The 6,263-nt window shown below is 48.9% G+C and overlaps 1 protein-coding gene and 1 long non-coding RNA gene across 2 annotated transcripts in view; one reads left to right on the top strand and one right to left on the bottom strand.

The window, feature by feature from the left end:
• The window catches only part of LOC117093629 (zinc finger protein 468), a 170,675-nt gene that overhangs the window by 126,464 nt on the left and 37,948 nt on the right, over positions 1-6,263 (bottom strand). The gene's annotated exons all lie outside the window — the stretch shown is intronic.
• LOC117093653 lies at positions 11-4,869 on the top strand. The gene is made up of 3 exons (XR_004441182.1): positions 11-105; positions 4,316-4,461; positions 4,779-4,869. It is a non-coding gene; the product is annotated as an uncharacterized LOC117093653 (long non-coding RNA).

Here is a 6,263-nt window from a genome sequence, read left to right as displayed (position 1 = left end):
GCCCCCTCACCTCCCTATGGATCACAGGCTGATCTCAGCTCTCAACATGGAGGAAACTGCCTTGATGTTTAATGCTGGACACAGACGAGGACCACCAGCGCCATTGTAAGTATTATTGAGGGTGGGTCCCATCCTATGATAATAGCAATCTTTGATAGAACAAAATGCCAGTACTCCCAGCACTTTGAGAGGCCGATGTGGCTGGATCCCTTGAGCCCTGGGGTTGGAGACCAGCCTGAGCAACATGGTGAAAGCCCATCTCTACCAAGAACACAAAAATTAGTGTGGTGTGGTGGCGCGCGGCTGTGGTCCCAGCTATTCTGGAGGCTGAGGTAGGAAGGAGACCACCACTTCTCCTGCTGCCCTCCTCCCTCCCCCTTGCCTGGTTTATAAGACAGGAGGAAATGAAGTAAGCAAAAAGTCAGAAAGAAACAGAAGTAAGATAAATAGCCAGACGACCTTGGCGCCACCACCCAGCCCCAGTGGTTAATAATAATAATAATAATAATAATAATAATATCAACCCCTGACCTAAACTAATTATGTTACTTGTAAATTCTAGACATTGTGTGAAGAAGCACTGCAAAACTTTCTGTTCTGTTAGCTGATGCATGTAGCCCCCAGTCACGTTCCCCACGCTTGCTAGATCTATCATGGCCCTTTCATGTGGACCCCTTAGAATTGTAAGCCCTTAAAAGGGCCAGGAATTTCTTTTTTGGGGAGGTCGGTTCTTGAGACGCGAGTCCACGAATGCTATGGGCCAAATAAAGCCACTTTCTTCTTCAACCCATTGTCTGAGAGGTATTGTCTGTGGCTCATCATGCCACATTTCTTGGTTCCCTGATTGCGAAGTGAGGTGATTAACAGAAGGTCAAGGCAGCCCCTTAGGTGGCTTAGGCCTGCCCTGTGGAGCATCCCTGTGGGGTACTCCAGCCAGCTTGAGCAACATGGATTCTGAGAACACTCCTGGGTCGGCATGTGCCCCAGAAAGATACCGAGCCTGGCCGCCTGAACCTGCAGCGCAACCAGTGTGCTTATTGTAAAGAAACAGGATATAAGAAGAATATTAGAAGGACAAGTGCCCTCAGCTAAAAGGAAAACAAGGTGGCTCAGAGCAGGAGGCCCCAGAAGGAGGCCTGTGCAATATAGCAGAAGAGTTACTGAACTGAGGAGGACTGGGCTCAAGTGCCCCCAAAGAGCCCACGGTCAAGATGACAGTTAGGGGCAAAGACATTGATTTTCTTACCAATATCGATGCTGAACATTCAGTAGTAACCACCTCAGTTGCCCCCTTATCCAAAAAGACTGTTGATACAATCGGAGCCATGGGAGTTTCAGCAAAGCAAGCTTTCTGCTTGCCCTGGAATTGTACTGTAGGAGGACATAAAGTGATCCACCAGTTCTTGTACATGTCTGACTACTCCTTGGCCTTGCTAGGAAAGGACTTGCTTAGCAAGCTGAGAGCCACCATCTCTTCTGCAGAGCACGGCTCTTTACAGCTAAGGTCACCCGGAACTGGAGTCATTATGGCCCTTACGGTCCCCTGGGAGGAGGAGTGGAGCCTTTTCTTAACTGAGCCGGGCCAAGAGATAAGACCAACTCTGGCTAAGCAGTGGCCAAGGGTGTAGACAGAAGACAACCCTCCAGGGTTGGCAGTTAACCAATCCCCAGTACTTATAAAAGTTCAGTGTAGGGCCAAGCCAGTCAAGCAAAAACAGTACCCGGTCTCCAGAGAAGCTCTTGAAAGTATCCAGGTCCATCTCAAGAGCCTGAGAGCCTTTAGAATTATAGTCCCTTGTCAGTCTCCACAGAACCCTCCCCTCCTGCCTGTTCCCAAGCCAGGAACCAAGGACTACAGGCCGGTACAGGACTTACGCTTAGTCAGTCAAGCTACAGTGACTTTACATCCAACAGGACCTGACCCGTACACGTTGTTAAGGTTGTTGTCAGCTGAGGACAGCTGGTTCTCCTGCTTAGACCTGAAAGATGCTTTTTTTAGACTAGCCCCTGAGAGCCAGAAGCTCTTTGCCTTTCAGTAGGAAGATCTGGGGTCAGGTGTCACCACTCAGTACACTTGGACCTGGCTTCTGCAAGGGTTCAAGAACTCCCCCACCACCTTCCGGGAAGCACTGGCTCGGGACCTCCAGAAGTTTCCCTCCAGAGGCCTGGGCTGCGTGTTGCTAGTACATTGACGACATTCTGCTCGGACACCCCATGGCAGTTGGGTGCACGAAGGGAATGGATGCCCTACTCCGGCCCCCGGAGGACCGTAGGTATAAGGTGTCCAAGAAGCAAGTCCAGATCTGCTAACAGCAGGTATGTAACCCAGGATTTACTATCCAACAGGGGGAGTGCAGCCTGGGATCAGGAAGAAAGCGAGTCTTTTGCAACCTACCGAAGCCTAAAACCAGAAAGCAGGTGAAAAAATTCTTAGGAGCTCTGAGGTTCTGCAGATCGTGGATCAAAAACTTTTCAGTACTTGCCACGCCTCTGTACGGAGTCACAAATGGGGAGGACCAGGAGCCTTCTGAATGGGGATCCCAACAACAGCAAGCCTTTCATGAGTTAAAAGAAAATCTTGGCCGGGCGCAGTGGCTCAAGCCTGTAATCCCAGCACTTTGGGAGGCCAAGACGAGCGGATCACGAGGTCAGGAGATCGAGACCATCCTGGCTAACACGGTGAAACCCCGTCTCTACTAAAAAAAAAAAAAAAAACAACAAAAACTAGCCGGGTGCGGTGGCTGGCGCCTGTAGTCCCAGCTACACGGGAGGCTGAGGAAGGAGAATGGCGTGAACCCGGGAGGCGGAGCTTGCAGTGAGTGGAGATCGTGCCACTGCACTCCAGCCTGGACAACAGAGCGAGACTCCGTCTCAAAAAAAAAAAAAAAAAAAGAAAATCTTACGTAAGCCCCAGCCCTGGGGTTACCTGATCTGACAAAGCCTTTTACACCATATGTGTCAGAGAGAGAAAAGATGGCAGGTAAAGTTTTGACCCAAACTGTGGGGCCCTGGCTGAGGCCAGTGGCCTACCACTCTAAACAACTAGATGGGGTTTCTAAAGGTTAGCCCCTGTGTTTGAGGGCCTTGGCAGCAACTGCCCTGCTAGCACAAGAAGCACAAAAACTAACTCTTAGGCAAAACCTGAACATAAAGGCCCCCATGCTGTGGTGACTTTAATGACTACCAAAGGACATCATTGGCTAACGAATGCTAGACTAACCAAGTACCAAAGCTTGCTCTGTGATAAATCCCCACATAACCACTGAAGTTTGTAATACCCTGAACCCGCCACCTTGCTCCCGGTATCAGAGAGCCCTGTGGAGCATAACTGTGTAGAAGTGTTGGACTCAGTTTACTCTAGCAGGCCTGACCTCTGGGACCAGCCTTGGGCATCAGTAGACTGAAAGCCATACATGGACAGGAGCAGGTTCATCAACCCACAAGGAGAGAGATGTGCAGGATATGCGGTGGTAACCCTGGACACTGCTATTGACACCAGATCATTGCCCCAGGGCACTTCAGCCCAGAAAGCCGAGCTCATTGCTTTAATTCAGGCCTTAGAACTCAGTGAAAGTAAGGCTGAAAACATTTACACTGACTCTCAGTATGCCTTTTTAACCTTCCAAGTGCTTGGAGCATTATATAAAGAAAAGGACCTGTTGAAATCTGGAGAAACAGACATAAAATCTTGCAATTATTAGAAGCAGTGTAGAAAGCCCACAAGGTGGTAGTCTCCACCTCGGTTACCTTAGGGAACTCAAGAGCTGACTCAGAAGCTCTAAAAGCAACATCCCCGCCTACTGGGCATCAGTCACATTCATCCTGCTCCCTCAAGCACCTGACCTTGTACCTACTTATTCTAAAGAAGAAAAAGACTTTCCCCAGGCAGAGGGAGGACAGGTCATGGAAGAAGGAAGGATCCGGTTACCAAATAGGAGAGTAGCTGTGCCACCGCTGCTAGAAGCCGCAGTTGTACTGGGGGTGAATGAAACCCCCCCATCTAGGTCAGAAGTCACTTGAAAAGTTGTTAGGCTGGTACTTCTACATCTAGCATTTGTCAGCCCTTGCCAAAACCGTGGCGCAGCGGTGTGTTACCTGCCGACAGCACAATGCCAGGCAGGGTTCAGCCGTTCCGCCGGCATACAAGCTCATGAAGCAGCCCCCTTTGAAGGTCTCCAGGTGGACTTCCCAGAAATGCCAAAGTGTACAAGTAACAAGTACTTACTCATTCCCCTGTGTACCTACTCTAGGAAGGTGGAGGCTTATCCCGTATGAACTGAGAAAGCTCATGAAGTAACCCGTGTGCCTCTTCGAGATCTTATTCCTAGATTTGGACTGCCCTTATGAATTGGCTCAGATAACAGGCCGGCGTTAGTGGCTGACTCAGTGCAGAAGATGGTAAAGGTATTAAAGATCACACGGAAACTACGTGCTGCCTACCAACCTCAGAGTTCCAGAAAGGTGAAGCGGATACATCGGACTATCAAAATAGCTTAAGGAAAGTGTGTCAGGAAACAGGATTAAAATAGATACAGGCTCTCCCTATGGTATTAAGATTAGACGTACTCCAAGAGAACAGGATATTCCCCTTATGAAATATTATACCATAGACCCCCTCCCATACCACGGGGACTCCCGGGCACTCCAAGAGTTAGGTGAAACTGAGTTACAGAGACAGCCACAGGCCTTAGGAAAAATGACACAAACAACTTCAGCCTAGGTAAATGAGAGATGCCCCCCCGTTAGCTTATTCTCCCCCGTTCACTCTTTTTCCGCAGGTGATCGAGTGTGGATCAAGGACTGGAATGTAGCCCCTTTGCGTCCACAGGGGAAAGGATCCCAGACCCTCATCCTGACCACACCCACCGCCCTAAAGGTAGAAGGAATCCCAGCCTGGATCCACCACTGCTGTGTAAAACCTGCACCTGAAACCTGGGAGGCAAGACCAAGCCCACATAACCCCTGAAAGTGACCCTGAAGAAGACAACAAGCCCTGCTCCAGTCACACCCGGAAGCTGACTGGTCTACACATGGCCGAAGCATGAGGAAGCTCATCGTGGGACTCACTTTTCTTAAATTTTAGACTTGTACAGTAAAGGCTTCACCTGACCTTCCTCAAACTAAGGACTGTTCCCAGTGTATTCATCAGGTCACGGAGCTAGGACAGCAAATTAAAACAATCTTTCTGTTCTATAGTTATTATGAATGTACAGGAATGTTAAAAGGAACTTATTTGTACAATGCCACTCAGTACAAGGTATGCACCCCAGGAAATGACCAACCTAATATATGTTGTCACCCATCTAAGCTCCCTGCAACTACCGTTTTATTTCATTTTTTTATTTTTTATTTTTTTGAGACAGAGTCTCAAAAACACCCAAGCTGGAGTGCAGTGGTGTGATCTCGGCTCACTACAACCTCCACCTTGCCTCTTGGGTTCACCCATTCTCCTGCCTCAGCCTCCCGAGTAGCTGGGATTACAGGCACCCGCCACCACGCCCAGCTAATTTTTTTGTATTTTTAGTAGAGACAGGGTTTCATCATGCTAGCAAGGATGGTCTTGATCTCCTGACCTCATGATCCGCCCGCCTCAGCCTCCCAAAGTGCTGGGATTACAGGCATGAGCCACCGTGCCGGCTACCACCGTTTTTCTTTTTTTTTTTTTTTTTTTGAGACGGAGTCTTGCTCTGTGCCCCAGGCTGGAATGCAGTGGCACGATCTCCGCTCACTGCAAGCTCCGCCCCCCCAGGTTCACGCCATTCTCCTGCCTCAGCCTCCCGAGTAGCTGGGACTACAGGCGCCTGCCACCACGCCCAGCTAATTTTCTTGTATTTTTAGTAGAGACGGGGTTTCACCGTGTTAGCCAGGATGGTCTCGATCTCCTGACCTCGTGATCTGCCCGCCTCAGCCTCCCAAAGTGCTGGGATTACAGGCTTGAGCCACCGCGCCCAGCCCCGTTTTTCAAATAACATTAAGAACTGGTCTTTTCCTAGGTGATTCAAGTAAAATAATAACGAGAACAGAAGAAAAAGAATCCCCAAACAAGAAACTTTAAATTTGATGCTTGTGCAGCCATTAATAGTAACAAGCTAAGATTAAGATGTGCATCTCTTAACGAAGAAAGGAGCCACACAGTAGAAATAAATACGTTTGTCATGATGCAGAGGTGTGTGAAAATTGTGCCTATTGGCCATGTGTTATTCAGGCTACTTAGAAAAAGGACAAAAAAGACCCGGTTCGCCTTCAAAAAAAAAAAGAAGCCA

The sequence above is a fragment of the Trachypithecus francoisi genome, unplaced genomic scaffold (assembly GCF_009764315.1).
Source record: "Trachypithecus francoisi isolate TF-2019V2 unplaced genomic scaffold, Tfra_2.0 Lachesis_group12, whole genome shotgun sequence".
NCBI classification, from domain to species: domain Eukaryota; kingdom Metazoa; phylum Chordata; class Mammalia; order Primates; family Cercopithecidae; genus Trachypithecus; species Trachypithecus francoisi.
The sequence above is the reverse complement of the archived record's forward strand: the minus strand, read 5'-3'. Positions and strand labels throughout refer to the sequence as shown.